General features: G+C 48.4%; 1 protein-coding gene across 5 annotated transcripts in view; it reads right to left on the bottom strand.

Annotated features, from left to right (window-relative positions):
• Positions 1 to 16,640, bottom strand: part of LOC105082476 (plasma membrane calcium-transporting ATPase 4) — a 94,998-nt gene extending 78,358 nt beyond the window's left edge. For 4 of the 5 annotated variants that reach the window (XM_074352022.1, XM_074352018.1, XM_074352021.1 and 1 more), the window contains exon 1: positions 16,222 to 16,640. The gene's annotated coding sequence lies outside the window, so the exon portion shown is untranslated. The remainder of the gene's footprint in view (positions 1 to 16,221) is intronic. The other variant, XM_074352019.1, reaches the window with a different exon arrangement.
• Positions 16,641 to 19,788: the final 3,148 nt, after the last annotated feature.

Genomic DNA, 19,788 nt, shown 5'->3' on the forward strand with positions numbered 1-19,788 from the left:
TGCGTAAAAGCCACCTTGCCACCATTTCTAACTCTCACTTCAAACACAAGTTGGCCTGTACCTTCTTGTGGGGTCCAGACACACAGAGGGAGGGAAGGAACCCTGGAAGGCAGCTCAAGGGTTCCAAGCTTTCTCCCCTCTGACCTCTTCATCCCGGGGTCAGAACCCTGTGCCCCATCCAGGTGGGCACCAGACTTTCAACTTTCAAGGCAAAGGGTGCAGGCATCGGTATCTTTCTTTTCCTTTCAAAAACCACACCAACCTTTCCCCCCCGGCTGCCTGCTGTTACTGGATTCCACGGACCATCCTTGTGACTGACATATGACCAATTCCTTACGATGTAGGAGAATGCTCATGACATAGTATTGCATAGGGAAAATTTTTGAATCAGAAATTTGATATTCAACGTATTCCCAATTTTGTTTTAAAAAAAATGTACGGACTGATTAGGGGAGGCATAGTTCAGTGGTAGAGTGCATGCTTAGCATGCATGAGGTCCTGGGTTCAATCCCCAGCACCTCCATTTAAATAAATAAATAAGTAAATAAATAAATAAAGTAATAAAGTAATAAAGTAATAAATAAATAAAGTAATAAATAAATAAATAAATAAAGTAATAAATAAAATAAAATAAAATAAAACTTCCTAATTAGAGGCTTCCCAAGAATTCTGCAACAATTCAAAGAAAGCCCAAGAATAAAAGTATAAAAATAAGTAAATAAAATAAAAATGTATGGACTCACTTATATATAAAAGAGTAAAAGAGAATACACCAGAATGTTAACAGTAATCGCTGGACTGATGGAAATCTTACTTATCCCTTAAGAAAAGTATGCAAACCAGAAACTATGGAAAGAAGATTCTGTGAGCGGGTATGTAGGGGATGTTCCACTGTTTAGGGTAACAGCAGCGGAGTTGCCTAGGGCCCAGGCAGGATGACTAAGGAGCTGAATGAGAAACAGCTCTGACTTACACTGGGGCACGAGGTAGCTCCCAGTTAGACAAGGGACTTTGGGATCGGCCAGCCCCGGGGAGCCCTGCAGTGCAGCTGTTTACAGCAACAGGTGCACGAGATACGCTGCACAAGTTAACAGGGGAGTGTGCACTTTGCCGATCTGAATATAGCTAGGATCCTGGATTGCCTCATGTCGTATTTATCCCAATGGTCTGACCTATTTGGTGCCAAAAACACTAGTAGAGGCTGGACAACAGAAAGGGGTGAAAAGGGAATTGTCACCATTGCCCTGGCTCCCTCGCCCCTCCACAGTGGCCACATAAAGCTACACAGAGGTGGCCCTAGGGAGCCTCACAAACTCCCAGCACGGGTCCAGGGAAAAGGAAACAGACACGGGTCCAAGGAAGAGGAAACAGACGAAGGAGGAGCCACCTCTTCACTCCAGGGCCTAGCAATTCTTGGAGGCCAAGTCCCTAAACTAAGTCTCTTGGCACACGATTTCTTTTCACACCCGTCACCAACCTCCCAGGAAGATCCCCCCTCCCCAAGTCTCTGCCACTTAAGCCCAGCTGAACAAGAGAGGGCTGTTACCCCATCGTAGGTCCCCTTCCCTCCACCCTTAGAGTGGTTTTGTCTTCCCTGTTCTAGGTGTGCAAATTCAAATGCCTACCTGGACCAGGCAGGCACAGGCATGGTGGAAGCAGGCTGGGCACTGGGCAGCAGGGGGAGGAGGAAAGCATACACTTGTCTGAATGGGCAGCAGTGACTTAGCTCCTGCTAACCGTTACCATGGCAAAAAGGTAGGCCAGTATTGTCAGAGCTTCAGATTTTTGAGAAGCAAGAAAACTTGGACTTCTATGGGAAATCTTATTTTAAAAATTTGGTAACCAGCTATAATTAATCTGCAGGGTTGTTTAGGTAGGAAGGGGCAGAGAATTTGGGAGTTGAAGTGTCCCTGAAGTATATTTAGGCCAAACTATTCATTTTATACATGAACAAATGGAAGCCTAGATTTAGTGATTTCTCCAAAGTGATACAGCAACTTAAATGGTTTAAAATCCCAAGTCTCCCAACTTCTAATCTAGAACTCGTTCCTCTAGACCACCTGCCTGTCACTAGGAGGCCTTTGCCACTAGTCAGCATGAGGTGACGAAGTGCTGAACAGGGATGGTGACCCTAGGAGGAAGAAGGTAAACTTTGCTGGGATCTTGACTCTAATTTTAAAAAGTTCTGTTTCTTTAGGTGAGGAGGGTATAGCTTAGCGGTAGAGCACATGCTTAACGTACACAAGGTCCTGGGTTCAATCGCCAGCACCTCCTCTAAAAATAAATAAGTAAACCAAATTAACTCCCCCATATGAAAATAAATTAAAATTCTTGTTTCTTTATTCAGCTGTTCATCCATCCATCCAATGTCTACTGATGATCATTCCCTGAACCACGGACTGTGCTAAACACAGATGACTAAGGCACCACTCCTCCCTTCAAGTAGCTCACAGGCTGTGTGGGCTGGGCTGATGCTATAGCCATGACCCACTGACAAGCTGATGCATCCCGGCAACTAACCCACACTGCTATAGGCCTGCCCCCACGAACTCAGTTAATGCTCACGTGCTCACTTCTGAGAGCATCTCCCATCATTGGATGCCATCCCTGAGAAACTGGGAGGGGGCTGGAGAATCTCAGAGAGCCGGGAGCACTTAAGTCATCCACAGGAAGCAGGAACAAGAACCCAGGCTCTCACTGCCAGGCCCCTTCCAGCTCTGGGAGGGCAAGTTCTGGTTCATGCATTAGCTTGGCCAAGCTGCCACTTCATAGCAGCTAATGGTTCTGTGCGGGTGTGTAGAGGGCAAAGAGGAGGAGACCCCAGACTGAGACTCTCCTGCCTGTTTATCAAGTAGCCTGCTCACTTCCAGTGGCGGCTGGTAGATGATCTGGTGACCAAATAGCGACAACATCCTCGGGCGTCAGCTTCTGCAAGCAAGTAGAGCATCGTCACCTGGTCTGGCTCCCTGCATCAGCAAGAGATTTCCCAGCATTTGGCTCTTACAGCATCTATCTCCCGGGGGAGGATTGCAGGGCAGGATGAAACAAGGTGAGGTGACTGCAGCTCTCCACCTGCCACTGCCTTATTTTGCCAGGACTCTTGTTGTGCAAATATCAAACACAGTCTTGGAACTGGCACCAAGAGGGTATAACCTGCCATGTGCAAACAGTGGGAATCCCTGGTCAACCCCCGCAGCCCTTTGGTGGAGAGTTGCAGGAAGCTAGGGCCTCTGGGCCTTTCAGTTACTGGGAGACAATGGACTGTGACCCTTTTATAAATGTACTGAGCCCAAAGGGTAGCAGAGAGTGGAGCAGACAGGTAGGTTCATGCCGGGATCCATGGAGGAGGAAGGGAGAACTGGAGGGAAGGGAGAGGAAACATTAAAATTCAATTAACACCTCCAATGTTCAAAGCAGCACTATTTACAATAGCCAAAACATGGAAACAGCCTAAATGTCCATCAACAGGTGACTGGATAAAGAAGATGTGGTATATTTATACAATGGAATACTACTCAGCCATAAAAACCAACAACATAATGCCATTTGCAGCAACATGGATGCTTCTGGAGAATGTCATTCTAAGTGAAGTAAGCCAGAAAGAGAAAGAAAAATACCATATGAGATTGCTCATATGTGGAATCTAAAAAACAAAAACAAACAAACAAACAAAAACAAAGCATAAATACAGGACAGAAATAGACTCATAGACAGAGAATACAGACTTGTGGTTGCCAGGGGGGTGGAGGGTGGGAAGGGATAGACTGGGATTTCAAAATTGTAGAATAGATAAACAAGATTATACTGTATAGCACAGGGAAATATACACAAAATGTTATGATAACTCACAGAGAAAAAAATGTGACAATGAGTGTGTATATGTCCATGAATGACTGAAAAATTGTGCTGAACACTGGAATTTGAAACAACATTGTAAAATGATTATAAATCAATAAAAAATGTTAAAAAAAATTTTTAAAAAATAAAAATAAAAAAAATTCAATTAACATCTATTATAAGCCAGGCCCTCAGAACAAGTATCACTCTTTATTAATGTATTATACCCATTTTCAGAGAAAATTGAGTCTGGTCACATGGAGAATTTGTCCATGGTCCCATGGCTGGCAAGGCAGACTGGAACCCAGTTCCATTTGACTCTCCCAAATCTGGGATTGAGAAGGCTGTCTGGGTGATTGAATACACAGGGCACTGCTATAGAGAAAGGCATGGGAAAGATTCAGGATTTGGTAAACTCTGAGCCCTGGGGCTGAAAACCCAATGGAAATTAGCATTCTTTTCTCTAGGGATAGAGGACCTTGGCATCCTATTTCCTGTTCTAGCAGGTAGATTTTCCAGTATTTCAGAAATCTCCTTTCACCTGCTCCCTTCACAGGGCTAAGTGTCTGAGGTCAGGTGTACAAGACAAGAAATACAGCTAGAGCCATACTTTCCTTTAGACTCTTCCATGTTGAGGGGTTGTTCTGAATGTCTCCCATCAAAGTAGGCTGTGGGAGGTGAGTGGGGATCAGAGGTACACCTAGAGGGTTCCCCCAGTTATTCCAGTGGCCTATTCTCCAACAGTTAGAATATTACCATTTTTTCTCTGACTGTGGAAAGCCAAGAGTACAGAAGATGATAAAACAAAATCTAAGGCGGGGGGGTGTAGCTCAGTGGTAGAGCACATGCTTAGCATGCAAGGGGTCCTGGGTGCAATCCTCAGTGCCTCCATTAAAAAAAGAAAAAACAAAACAAACAAACAAACAAAAAACAATATCTACTCAATGATTTTTTACTGAGCACTCACTATGTGCCATGTACCATTCCAGGTGCTTCTGATGTACCAGTGAACAAAAAGACTTGGAACCTTGCCCTCATGGAATATACATTCCAGCAGAATCAATGTAAAATAGTCTTCATTTGGTGAGTGTTGGTTAACAGAAAGGCCTTGCTGTCAGACAGGCCGGGGTCAAGTATGGGCCCAACCCTAACCAGCAGGAGGACCTCTAGGCAAGCTACTTAGCCCACTGATTAGCTTTCTTATCTGTAAATTGGAGTCAATGACTGTTGGAGAGACATTGTTAAGGATGAAAGGTAATGTACAAAAAAAGGCCTGGCATATAGCAGGGCTCAAAATGGTATTCTTATTTTTCCAGGCCCAGCTGAATGTACAGATTCTGGGATAACTCCCAGCTCTTTTTTTTTTTCCATTGAAATTGAAGTATAGTCAGTTACAATGTGTCAATTTCTGGTGTACAGCATAATGTCCCAGTCATGCGTATACACGTATATATTCGTTCTCATATTCTTTTCATGCTGTCTTATTTAGGGGCTGCAAACAGGGCATCATCTTCACAATGTCCTGAGGGCAAGGCTGGTGCAGTAAAAAGCATACTCGGGTTTGCATCCACCCAAAGTCACGGGTGTCCCCTCCAGAAACACCTGTGCACACCTGTAGCCCCTGTTGAAGGGACAGGCCTGGGTGGGTATGTTTAATTAATCCACACTCCCCTCAAGCAGGGGTGGACATCGGACCCAAGCTGGAAAGCAGCCGCTCTTGCTATTTGGACTGAGGAACTGAGTGAATTTACTTTGGAGAGCTAGGCAGGAAGGTCACACAGATGTGCAGACCGAGCCTGCTGCCTGGTTAACCACAATGGGCGCTGCACACGTGGACAAGGGAGCAGAGAAGAGGGGGCTCACAGTCCCAGAGAAAGACACAGTCTGCACGGGGCGACACTCCCGATGCTAAATTATGTGTTATTTCTCTGTAATCTTCTAATAAATCCCCTTTTTACTTTTGCTTCTTTGAGTTGATTCTGTTCTGCCACCAGACGAACTCTAGGACAAATCCAGTACCTGTCTCAGAAGGTGGTGGTTATGACATAATTTGAAAGCGGCTGATATTTAGTTGACATTCAATAAATGCTGTTGATCTTTCCATGTTCTTGTCAACCAGTCAGTCATTCAGCAACGGAAAGGGGAAATTCAAAAACGGGCTAGAGTAGGGTTAGACCTCAGCCTTATGTTTTATGAACATCTTTATTCATCTGTACAATGAAGATAATGTTAGCATTGACTTCATTGTCTGCTGAGAATATTAAATGAGATAATCCAAGTTGAATACCGAGCAATTAATGAATGTAACCTTGGACTATTTCCATTATTGTTTTTATTATTTATGATGCAGTAAGTGTTGTGTTAGGTCTTGATCTAGGCAAGGAGAGGACACAGAGCAGGATCTGGAGTGGACAGTGAGAGAACAGAGAAGGATGTGCTAGAAAGTGGGGTCAAAGGGCTGGGCAGTAAAGAGAAGGGACTGAAACTCAAACTGGAGACCGAGAAGAAAGGCAGCGTTTATGCAATGCTTTCATCTACCATATCTCATTTGTCCATCACAACACTCCATAGGGTAGATAAGGAAAGGCACTTTACAGATGGGAACTCAGAGGCTCAATAAAGATGCATACAACGTGTACCAACCAAGTCTAAATCCGCTCTTCTATCCTTCAATATCACACTGTCTGTGGAAAGTAGGGTGCAAGGGCTAAAATGAGGATTGGAGGGGAAACTGGAGGATTTCTCCAGAAGTTTATTTTTTCATTCCAAGGTTCCATTCAGAGCCCTCTGCAACAGAATTCCCGGCAACAGAATGTCTCTGCCCCATCAGATTCAGGGGCTCCAGAACATAAGCAAGGGGTTGCAAAGTCGGACAACACTGGGATGCCAGCCCAAGGACGGGATACACTGGGCTGGAGGAACACCCACCCAGCTTCAGCACCAAGCCCTGGCCTGGGAGGAGGCTTCCTCTGGCAAAGGACGAGGGCAAGTCCTTCACCATCAGGCCACAGTCTCACTGGCTGCACATGGGCTGCCCTGCAATGGTCTCCAAGGCCCCTCCCAGCTTAATCCTGTCTGGAATCTATGCCTTATCTTCCTGAGGGCAGGGCTTAATGGTATTCTCCAAGGACACAAATGCAAGTTCCCTGTAACAGCTGCTGCAATCAGGGCTTGCTGGGAGCACCCAGGCTCAGGACACGTGTCCTTGAGCTGAAAGGAGGCAATTCTTAGTCCTTCCCTGCCTTCTAGGTAACCGCTTCTCCCCCAGTCCTACGCAGCGCCTGGCACACAGTCTGTGCTTACTTTGGGTCTGCTGAATGAACAAATGAATACATGAACAAGCAGATGAATGACAGTCTGGCTCTGGGAATAAAATCGACGGGCACTGTCCCATTACAGTGGCCCAGCCCTGCTGATGCTCAGTCCCCAAACCAGATCTCCACCACCAACCTGGGTCAGTCAGCCACCGGTGAAGGAATGAAGGGCAGAGGCGCCCTGCCTCCTTCCTCCCTCTGACTTTCAGACGGGCCACACACCAGGGATAGGGCGGGGTTAGGGGCACCCAGGCAGGAGGAAGGCCCTGCCCTCCCCTTTCCAGGACTCCTGCTTCCCCTCTCAATTACCCTGCTTCTTCCAGCTCAAGGCCCAACTGGCTGGGAGCGGCTGGGAGAAGGACCAAGAGAAGAAACCCAGGTCCATTAGGAGCTACACAGTGATGAGGGTGGTGCCAAGACTGCTTCTCCTTTGCATTTTCTCTAGCACTAATGACCTTAATTGTTAATCATAGCAGCAACAATAGCAACACGGCACAGCACTTTTATGGTTTCTAGCCTCTCTCTTCCAAAATGATTCTAGCACACGAGGTCAGCCTGCTGCACATTATCCCTGGAGGGGCTGGAATAAGTCTCCCTGTCACGTGGGTAGAGAAATTTGGGTACTGAGGAGGTTTGGCATTGATCTGGGTCACACAGTGATGCAGTGAGGGGGTCAGGGGCCCCGTCACGGACTCGGAGTGGGGAGAACTGGGCTCTAGCTCTTGCCCGGCCTCCAACCAGTCTGGTGTCCTTGGGCAAGTCTCTAGGTTTTAATTTTCTCACTTGTGATAAAGGGAAACTGGACCATTTCTCCAACTCTATTCATCTCAAATGCTCTGGCTACCTCCCACCAGCCCAAAGCCTGGTGACCGACATCCCCTGTACCAAGGTCAGAAAGCCCCTGAAGTTTGGACGCTAGCTGTGCCCATCCTAGCATTCTAACAGGTGTCCTATGAGTGCTCCCCACAAAGAAGGCTGTGGTACAGACAGTGGGGAGGAAACATCAAAAAATCACCCTAACGGCCCATGAGCACCAGGAGAGCAGGCAGGCAGGCAGGCAGGCAGGCAGCCTGCGGCTGCTGAGGCCAGATGCCATCCTGCTTGAGTCCCGGGTGCTGGCTCAAAGGCTGGAGGCATTCCAGCGGGGGGGGGCGCGGGGCAGGCAGCCTCCCTCACCTGCCTGAGCCTTTGACCCTCTGCGAGGCCAGAAACAGCAGCACAGCCTTTCCTCCCAATGCCCCTCTGCCATCAAATCTGTTTCTCTCCTCATTCAAATCCTGTTTGGCAATCACCACCTCCAAGAATAATCTGCAGGTGAGCCTGTCAAATTCTGGTCCCCACATTCCTACCAACACCCCTTCAGCTCCCAGCATCACTAGGTCGTATGTCCCTGTGCCAGATGAGGCTTCAAGTGTGTGTCCCAGCTCTTTCTGCCACTAGATGGGGGAAAGAATAGGGTGGGTATTTTCTGTTTCTCTCCTTCTTCGTTTCCTCCATCCTCAGCTCCCAAGATGTGAAGCAGGGCATTCAGGGCACAGAAATGGTGGGCCATAAATGGACAGAACACTCCTCTCTACCCATGGGCTGCTGCCCCGGCCAGTAACCAGAAAGGCTAACGCTGAAATCTCAACCAGAGTCTGGACAAGGGCTCGGCCAAAGGGGCCAAAAGTCTGGATTGAGAGGGAGGGCAGGCCAGCCTAGCAGCTGGTGGCTTTACCCAAATTTCTCTACACTCAATCCATTGTTCACACGGAAACCTCATCTCCATCCCACAGCACTGAGTGTAGTTTCTGATTTCCAATGTCTAATGATGTTAACGTTAAAGTGAACCACATGAAATTGCCTTTTATAGGTCAAAAGCGGTTGCACATTGGCAATTTCGTACTGTCGGACCTGATGACTCTTTGGAGGACCAAGTTCCCTAGGAGACAGTAAATTCCCTGAAGCCTTAGATTTCTGTATCTCGAGCCAATCTTTCTTAGTTTCTGGCTTAGGACACAGCAGAATTGTGGCCTTGGACTGTGTTGAGCGGGTACTTAACTGAACTTTCAGACAGGTGGAGATGGGGAATCTAAGAATCTGTTCTACTCCCAAACCTTGAGGGTATGGCTGTCCACCAGGCAGATCCTTTTGGGTCTCCTTACTTCTGGTCATCCTGGGAAGGGGGATGGAACTTAGCTACAGGCTGTTACATTGTGCTCCATGACATTCCATGGTAAACAAGAGTTTGGTTTGGGCATTGAGAGTTTTTCTCTTTTGTAGTAAAGGAGTCTTGAACCAGAGATACCTGTTTGCCCAAGCTTGGTTTCATTTTACAGTGGGGGAGACGAAGGCCCAGAGACATCACCTGCCTCGGTCAAGGTCACACAGCAGTCAGGAGCCCAGATCACCAGTTTTCTGACTCTCAGTCCCGTGTTCCTCTGGCAGGCCTGGCAGTGCTCAAGCACAAACTCCGCCCTGTCTGCCCCCTTCCAACTTCCAGGCTCCCACTCTTTCAGGCTCCCTAAGCAAGATAGAAGGGGAATTGACTAATGGATCAATAGCCCTCTCCTACATGACAAGAGCCCTGAGTTACACAGGGCCTAGCCCCGGGTTTCCAGGGAGAAAAGAGAGAGAGAGAGAGAGACAGGCGAGCAGCCCTGGAAATCTGATCTCTCTCCAGAGCTAGGACCAGGCTGAAGGCAGCGGTGGACAGCATGGGGATTGGGGTCCCTGACAGTACAGCCACTATGCAGTCTCCAGCAAGGGAGGGCTTAGAAGGCCTTGCTCCTTGCTTAGCCCACACATGAAGGCTCAAGCCTGGCACAGCCAGGTTCTCTCGGAATCTCCTAATTACAGCATCCAGAAGGGATGTGAAGCGGGCAGAGCATTTAGCATGCACAAGATCCTGGTTCAACCCCCAGTACCTCCATTAAAAAATAAATAAATAACAATAGCCAAGACATGGAAACAATCTAAATGTCTATCAACAGATGACTGGTCTATTTATACAATGGAATTCTACTCAGCCATAAAAAAGAATGAAATAATGCCATTTGCAGCAACATGGATGGACCTGGAGAATGTCATTGTAAGTGAAGAAAGCCAGAAAGAGAAAGACAACTACCATATGAGATCACTCATATGTGGAACCTAAAAAAAAAAAAAAGACAAATGAACTATTTGCAAAACAGAAACAGACTCACAGACATAGAAAACAAACTTACAGTTACCAGGGAAGGAAATGAGTGGGAAGGGATAAACTGGGAGTTTGAGATTTGCAAATACTAATATACATATAATAAACAAGAAGTTTCTACTGTACAGCACAGGGAACTGTATTCAACATCTTGTAGTAACTTACGGTGAAAAAGAATATGAAAATGAATATATGTATGTTCCTATATGACTGAAGCATTGTGCTGTACCCCAGAAATTGACACAACATTGTAAACTGACTATACTTCAATAAAACAAATAAATAAATAAACCTAATTATCTACCCCCCTGCCAAAAAATATATAAAATAATACAATACTAAATAAATAAAATATTTTTTAAAAAAAGAAGGGATGTGAAAGGTGGTCAGAAACAACTTCTGGACTATTGATGGATTCCTCCTCTTACCGTCTGGGACCCTCCTCCAAAGGTAGGTGGGTGATCCTGGCCACCCTCTGTCCCTAGGCCCACAGCATGGTGGGGAAAGGCCTGCTTCCACCTGTTGCTCCTGGCCTGGCTGGCCCACCCATCGTGCCCCAGCTGCTCCCACCCACAAGGAAAAGCTGGGGGTTGATGGCAGTGAAGTGAGAACGAAGTCTCCCAGGGAGTGAGCTGTAGGGGAACTGAGAAAAGGCGTCCCTGTGGGTCAGGGGTCAGGGGGATGAGTGAGAGGAGTCTAGGAACCCTTCCCGGCACGGGTTCCTTTCCCCAACACAGTATTCGGAATAATTTCAAATTTGAAAGTTTGAAAAAAAGAGTAGAAAAAGCAACTCCAGACCCTTCACTTCAATTCACCACCTGTCAGCATTTTGTATGCCCCCTTAATGTATATATACGCTCACATTTTTTTTCCTGAACCATTTGAAAATCACTTGCAGACACTATGCCCCTAACTACTTTTGCTAAATAAAGACATTCTCTTACAAAACCTTTATCATGACCATTAGCACACCTTTCAAAGTTAACAATAACTATACGTCATCTAATATCAATATTAAAGCTTCCCCAGTTGTCCCAAGATGTCTTTTATAGTCTTTTTTCTCTTCTTTTTTTGGACCCAAGATCCAATTAAGGTTTATGCATCGCATTTGGCTATAATGTCTCTTTAGTTTCTTTAAATCTAGACTGGTTTCTGCCTCCCTGTCCTTCTCTTCAAACACCCAGTTTTAATGTTTTTTAAATGACATTCACTGTTTTGAAGTCTCAGTCAGTTGCCATGTAGAATGGCTCTCATTCTGGATTTGTCTTCTGTCTCCTCGTGACTGGATTCATGATCAACATTTTTGACATGAATACAGGTGAGATGGTTGAACCCTCACCGCACATCAGGAAGAACTAGTGCCAGGTGGTCCCATTACTACTATGTTTGGCTACTTGGTTACTTGGTCTGAGCTGACTCGTCTCATTGTAAAAACAGGTCTTTCCTTTTGTAAGGTGTACGTAATCACGAGATGGCACATGGAGACCAAACTTCCACCCACTGGTCTTAGTTTCCATTAGCAGTAAGTCCAGCCTGAATCAGCTCTTACATTAGGGCTGCAAGCTGGTAAATTAAAAGTTCTGTCATCACTTGTCATCACTTCTACACTTCGTTAGCTGGCATCTATCTGTTAAGGGTATTGTCTCCCTGCTCCTCCCTGTTCCCTTTTATCTGTCAGCATGGATTCACGGAACCTTTGATTCAGTGTCTTACAATCTGTTACTATTAATTCTTTGTGATGTTCAGTGTGTCCCAAATTTGTCCAGTGGCTCCTTTAAGCCAATTCCTATGTCCTTTTGTCAAAGAGCATGTTCCAGCTTTCTGCAATGATATGACTCACTTGCAGTTTCCTAGCCCCACACTTGGAATCAGCCATTTCTCCAAGGAGCACTTTCCTTTTAGTGAGACGTGGTCCTTCGAAATAAAAATCCAGGCACTAAGTGCAATCAGTGCTACTGTATAGTGCTGCTTCTAGACGCTTCTAGACCTCGATGGATAAAGAACCACAGGGTTCTGCCTCACCTTCCCCCATTCCACATTTTTGTCTCTGGTCTTCCATAGTGAAACCCTGATTTCCAAAAATACCAGCATAGTCATTCCTTTGTTCTATTCTACAATCAGCAGAAGTTTCCATTTTATGACACCAATACCATAATCAGTAACACATCTAAAAAATAAAGTTCAAGATTTTTTTTGCAATTCTTTTAATCCTTAGAACATAGATTCCACTAAGGATATAGAGTCAGGGCGTTAAACTCAAGAAATACTTGAATTAATTATTTTCTTTGTAATATAATCGATATTCAGTTAGGTTCATTGTTTCTGTAATGGTTGGCTTTTAGAGTTCGCTTTTTTCTTTCTTTTGGATCTAATTTAAGTTGTAAATATGTAAAATATTTCGGTTTAAAAATCAAAACAGTCTGAAAAGGTATAATCAGTAAACCTGCACGCCCACCTCTATGTCCTTACCCTGCTTCTGCCCACCTTCTATAGGTAATCATTTTAATTAATTTCTACTTTATCCTTCCTGTGTATATACGTATGTATAAGTAAATTTGCACACACAAAAAACTTATTTCTCCTGTTTTCTTAACCCAAAGGTGGCATACTATATGCACTCTTTTGCTTCTTGCTTTTTTTTTTTTTTTTACTTAATAACATATCCTAGAAATCATGTCATATCAGTTCATAAGGCTCCTACTCATTTGTTTAGGCTGCATAGTATCCCACTGTGTGGATGTGCTGCCGCTCATTCAACTGGTCTGCTAAGGACGGGCAGTGATAGTTTCCAATGATTTCCTTTCTTATTACAAATACACCTTAAAGAATCACCTTGTGCACATTTTCTGGATACCTCCTAGAAATAAAACTGTTAGGTAAATGCATATGTTGTTTTGTTAGATATCGTTAACTTCCCCTCCATGGGGGTTGCACTGGTTTGTGCTTCTGGAATTGATTTTGCAACCCCCGTGGATCTTGCTAGGAGGTGTTCTGAGCTGAGAGTGTCCCCAAGCCTACCTGACAGTCCTTAACCTCCCCACCAATAAACACACTACCCCAAGCTCCCTCTGCCCTAGTGATCTGGCAGGAAGGCAAGCAGAGGGGTCTCACTGATTCCATTCCAGTCCATTTCCCTGAATTATCCCAGAGATTTCTATACTTAACTCGGGAAACCAGGGCAGAGAGAAGCGATGAGGCTGAAAGTTGCAGCCAGGAAAGAACAAGAGTGGGGGAGAGGCAGAAGAGAGGAGGGGACCCTCGCCCCTTGACACCCATATTCTTACCTCCCTTTTCTCTGCTTTGGCCTCTCTACGACCTCCCTCCCCCCAGTGCAAATTGCCTCCACCAGCTCCTCCCCAGACTGGGAGCCCTTGGCTCTGGTTCCAAGTAGATCCTGCCTGGTTTCCCTCCTCAGTCCATTTTTTTTTTCTTTTCGTGGGCTGAACAGAGGACTGGCTTAAGGTGGAAGCAGAAGTCCCCTGTCATTTCTGTTTTAACATGTGAAGAGGAAATAAGTCAGTGGAACAAGAATGGCTCATACAAGGGAAAGAGGAGACAAAGAGACAAGCTGGGAGAGGAAGCCAAGTACAAAACATCCCACATCAGCCTTTTGGACTCCGATCCCAGGGCCTGCTTTATTCCTATGACGCATTCTATAACGTGGAGACATGAGTGGGGAAAGGATGTCATCCCAGTTGACTTGGCCCAGGGGCTCTGCTTCCCTGTGACCCAGACGCCTTACCTTTCTCATCCCCCCCTCTCTCTCACCCCTGCCCACCCTGACAGGAGTCAGTGCACGTCTGAGGAGCAGGGAACTGGCTGGGAGGGGAGCCCTGTCTGGGGGTAGGCTGTGGGAAAGAGGTCAGAAGGCAGGAAGAATTTCATCCTTCCATGGAAGGCAGTGAGGCCCAGGGTAGGACTTTTCTCTTCAAGGTCAGATCAAACACCCGGGTCAGTTACAGCAAAGCATACTTCTTAAGGTCCTGGGACCGAGAACGAACATCCTCCCTTCCTCCCTCCAAGACCTGGTGGATCCGGAATGCCCTCGCGGGTAAGTGTCTCTGTGTTCTGGGTCCAAGGCCAGGGGAACAGAAAAAAAGAGAAAGGCCCATGGGGGTTACTGAAAGAAGCTAAATTCTTAAGTAAAAGGCAATTTCTTGCAAAATACTCGAATTCCTGACAGGTGGTAGCTAGGTCAGCGCTGGCTGAGCAGCCCAGGACCTCTCTTTTTTCTCAAAACGCTGCAGTCCGTGAGACCGGGGAAGAATACGGTTCCCCGAAATCCTCGCCCAGGGACCTCCGCCCCTCCCCCACACGACCCCGCCCCTTCCAGGTCTCACGCCTCGGGCAAACTCTAATTGCTGCACTTCTGCCCTCTAACTGGGCCCTCCCATTTTGACTTTCTTCTGACACCAAAGACAACAGAAGTCTAACAAATCTGACTCAGCCACTCCCTCCCACCATCACTGTGGGAGGGCTTTCACTGTGCTAGGGGGAAACCGAAGACCACAGGGCAAGGTCGGAATCAGCCCGGGATGAGGCGGATGCCCAGATGTTGACTCTCAGGCTCCTCCCTGATGCCACCGCCTTCTTCCAACAAACATGGACTAAGCGCTTTATATCGTCCCCGGCATTGGGCTCCTTGGACTTGACCTTGAATCCAGCCAGGGACACGGGGATGGTAACTGGAAGTGGAAGGGACTGAGGCTCACTCAGCACGGTCCCCCGGAGGCAGGAAAGCTCCGCTGCAGCTCCGAGCGCCCGGTGCCCCGAGTACTCGGGTTCGGGCAGAGCCGGAGGGTGGAGCAAAGCTGCGCGAGGGCTGCGCCCGGGCGGGGCCGCGGGGCCGCGGGGCCGCCGAGGGGAGGGGGCCCCGCCGAGCGCACGCGGCCCCGCCGAGGTCACGCGGCCGCGGGTTTGCTGCCGCGCCGGCCGGGCCGCAGCTGCGAGGAGATTCCCCCCGGCCGCCCCCGACACGACTCAAGGCGCCCTCCCGAGGATGCCTGTGGCCAACCTCCAGCCGCCAAACACTCACCAGCCCCACAGTCACCAGCCTTAACACTGCAAACTTTCCAACTTCACCCCTTCCCTTTCTCCTCTTTGGGACCAGTGATGTATGGGATGGTGCCCTCAGAGACACTCGTACAGTTGGTTCTTGACGCTCCGCACACACTCAAACAACAGCCTTTGGAGGGAACTCCCAGCTTTTTCCACAGCTAATTATAGACGTGAAAGTCTGAGGACGTTTTGCAAGCGGCAGAGAGAATCTGCTGAGGTTTCTCTATCAAGCTAAAGAAATTTAACTTGAGCACTCCCCTTCCTCAAACCCCACCAACTTCTCAGGGCTCCTACCTCCACCCACCCCCCAGTGAGCCCCTCTCCCGGTCCCCACTGCGGCTCCTCCTTCCTGTTGAAGATTTCCTACTCAGTTGTTTTGGGGTTTTTTTTTTCCATCTCTCTTTGGGGCTTTCAAAAAGGGAACAGACGCGGAAAATATTTTTGCAACAGTTTTCCATTCTGCGTCTCATTACCAAGCCAAGGGGGAGCGGGAGGGCAGGAACGGATGGGGAAAATAAATGCTTTTTCCAAAAGCTCAATTTGGGTATGAAAAATACAGTCCCTCCACTTCCCTACCACCACAGCCCAGGAATGACAAAAACTAGGAGGGGGGAAGAAATCACTTGTTTGATTATATGGTTTCTCAGAACTGAGAAAACAGTCTTTAACAAATCTGTGCACAAGCACACATACACGCGCGCACCCCCCCCCCGAAACCCAGTCCCAAGAAATACGCTAGGGAAGAGCAAATTCAGGGAGTTTCAGAAGCCATGGAGAGAAAAGAAAGAAACTAAGTTTGCAAATCAAGATTCAATTCATTCTCTGCAATCCTACCTCTCTTTCCAGCAAAATCCAGGCTTCTCCGCGCGGGACTCTCCCTCCGGGTTTCCGTGGACAGGAGTAGGGTGGGGATGGCCATCCACCGGTCTCCCCAGTGTGGCCACCACGCCGGAGATGCTGGCTGGTCTCTCCTGCCTTCCCAGCTACGGCCCGGGAGTGGGCTGGGTCTCCTCCCCCGGCCCTCCCAAAGGGAAGGACCTCTCAGGCTCCTGAAGAAACGGGCGCGGGGGAGCCGGCGGCTGTCTCCGACCTTGCTCTCCTCAGAGGGCTTATTCCCCAGGAGGTTCGTGCCCCCCAGCCCGCCCCTTCAACTCCCGGCTTTAGACGGTCTCCACAGCAGAGCTTTCTTAAGAAAATGCTCCTCACGGCAAGGGCTCCCGCCAACTCGGGCCGGGCTCCAGCACACGGGCTCGGCCGGGCGGGAGGAGAAGGGGGAGGAGCGAGGGCTGGGGTGGGGGTGGGGCTTGGCGGGGGGCCGGACCGTTACTCCACCGTTAAGGTGGCCCGAGGGCGAGCCGCCGCCGCTTCCTGGTTTGTTAAGGAGGAATGGGAAAAGAAGGAGAGGAATCCTCTTTTCTGCGGGGGTTCCCTCCCCGCCCTTGCTCTCCACCGTTGAACGGAAAGTCAGGTGGGGGGTGGGGGTGGGAGGGGATGCGGGTGGCGGTATTCAACGGTTGCTGGGTGGAGGGGAAAAGGAAGCTTCTGCAGGCAGCTGGTTTCCCGCAGCTCCTCTCAACCTCTTACTCACTTAAACCCAGGACCCAGAAACCCAAGGTGTCTGCGGAAACTTGTACCATCTCCTGCCACCCTCCCGCCCCTGTCTGAATAGGGGGCTCACTGGAGGAAGAGAAGGAGTTGCTTTGGGTGCATCCGCCCTGGGCAGCTTGCTTATACACACAGCTTAGTTCACAGTCCTCACCCAGATTTCACCCACAGTCCCCGGGGGTCAAGCGCCCCCTTGCCTCTGTACCCACCAGGGACACATCCACAGCACATGATGAGGGCTGCCTACTTTTGAGTCCTACTATGTGTGGGCTGTGACACAAAAAGCTTTATACAATGCTCGTGGCAATCTTGAAAGATATTTATTATCTTCATTTCAGAGATGAGGAAATTGAGGATCAGTAACTTGCCCAAGGTTACGCATCTCCTTAACAACAGCGCAAGGATTCCAGGCCAAGTCAGATTGACTCCAAATCTGGTGTACTTTCCTGCACTTGTATCATAACTCCAACACATGTTTCCATTTTAATTCGCGCACACTCAGACATCCATGCACACTTATACACCGACTATAAACTGTTAACCACACCCCAGCAGCCACACACCCACCAGCATTGTGCAACAGTGCCACCCATAGATTTTGCGCAGAACCTTACGGCTTTCAAGTGCAAACATGCACCATCAACTGGTTCACCCTGCGTGTCTTCATTGACTGATGCATTCCCACACCTACCTCACCGTGCACGCGCACGCGCACGCGCGCACACACAACACACTCACACACAAACTCGTGTTCATAGGCTAATGGAAAGTCGGTTAACATACACCTCGCAGATTAGAGTTGTAAACTGTGCTGCTAGAAGGGACCAACCACAGCTTCAGGAGTTTGGGAAGACACCTCTTTGACCCTCCCATCCTGACCCAGCACCTCACACCACTCCTTTACCATGCATCCTTCCTACCCCCCATGAAGAACCACATGCACGTGGTAAAACAGAGCTGTGAGTTAGACCCTTGGGGTCTGGCTTCCCTCTGCTTAGGAGCACCCTTCCCAATTTCCTAACATTTGGGTCTTTTCTTTCCTCTCTTTTTTTTCCTGTCCTGCTATTTCTCAACAACTCATCCACGTCCTATTTCTGAGCCAGGGAAAGTTAAGCAGACAAAAGTAAAGAAAGTTTTTTAGGGTGGTTGGGCTGGGCTCAGAGCTCAGAGTTTCCTAATGTGGTGCTCGAGATCGCCTGCTGCCATCTGTCTTGGGAACCGAATCCCAAATAAGCCCCTGCCTGCCCTTGTGCTTCTCCTCCCAGCCCAGCCCAGCCCCACGCAGCTGAAGGTTACAGGGGTGCAGAGGAGGGTTTAGGGTCACCCTCTGTGGAAGCCATCATGGATTGTTTTCCATGCAGTCCTTTCTTCCTTTCTTCCTTGGGATTGAAAGTCTCACTCTCCTTGGCATTTAGAGGGCACCAAACGTGAGATTTGTTCTCATTCACTCCCTGCCTCTCCCTTAACTCCCCTGGTCCATCCCCCCCCACTGCCCAGAGCATTTCAGTGGACGAACTGATGGCTGGGATAGAGATGGTACCTTGTTAGAGTTTGGAAGTTCCCATTAAAATGTCAGTTTCAGGAGCCCAGATCAATTGTTGGGAAAGACAGGGGAATAAAAGGACAGGGATCAGCTGAACAGAGCTTCAGATTTAATGGCTTATCAGGCTCCTGCCAGATTACAACAACTTGACATCTTAGCGCCCAGTGAGTGTCAGTTGCATCTTTATCAGGAGAAGGCCAGTCTCCGAAATGGTGCTTTAAATGTATTAAAGTGTATTTTAAGCTTGTCTGCAGTGTCTGTGTTTCGTGGCCTTGCCTAACTGTTTCGTAAACTTGTCCTGGGGGAGTAACAGTTGAGGCCAGATGTGCGGTCCTGTTAAAGGAGGAGTCTACTTTGGCCACTGGAGTTGGGCGGGCCGGGAAATGATGCCTTGTTGGTGTCTGAAAGGCAAGATTCTCTCCTTAAACTCCTTGGGTTCAGGGAGGCAGGCTGTGCAGGGGAGGCGCTGCCCATGGAGGCTGTGCCATCTGTCCTGCCTCTGAAGGGCTCGGATCCATGGGTAGATCTGCCCTTCTCTTAGAGTCCAGTGCCCCCCATTACTGGTGGGGGGCTGTGAGATGAGAGGAGAGGAACCCTCCCCCCTTTGCAACCCCCCAGCCCTCTTGTAGACAAGCAAGAGGATGTGAGGGGTGGAGTGGCCACAGCCTGGTCTCCCTAGCTGAGCCAGCCCCCGGTGCCTGTGTTTCCAGATATCTTGTGCCTTGTTTCTTCCAGCAGCTGGCTTGACATCTAGAATGGATAAAACTAAATCTACCCAGGAAATAACCTCCAAGTGTGGAGGGTAGAGGCATGCCCCTTCCCCCACCATGGCTAAGAGGGACAGTACTGCCTCCAGCATCGGGAGTTCCTGGTTGGTCTGTTGTGTATGGCTGGCTGACTGGCCTCTAACTAGACCCTTTTTCCTTCTCATCCCTGCTATCCTCGTATCCTCTCCTTTGGCTCTAGCCTGGCTCCCCTCAGCCAGGAGTCACGGCTGCCCCAGAGCAGGTCAGCCTGGGAGGGATTCCATCATTGTGGCCCGTGTCCCCACGCCCCCACACCAACTCTTACTTGAAGGAAATACAGTCAGCCTTGTCCCTCCCTTCGATGTTTAAGAGAGTCTATTCTTCTGGCCTCTTGAGAACCCCACCTTGAGTTCCCCAAATCACCTGTGCCATCTTCCCCCACCTTTCTTGAATGCAAGCTGTACCTCTCTGTACTGTGGGTATCTCCTGCTTTGTCTGTCTAGAACA

The sequence above is a fragment of the Camelus bactrianus genome, chromosome 23 (genome assembly GCF_048773025.1).
Source record: "Camelus bactrianus isolate YW-2024 breed Bactrian camel chromosome 23, ASM4877302v1, whole genome shotgun sequence".
Classification (NCBI taxonomy): domain Eukaryota; kingdom Metazoa; phylum Chordata; class Mammalia; order Artiodactyla; family Camelidae; genus Camelus; species Camelus bactrianus.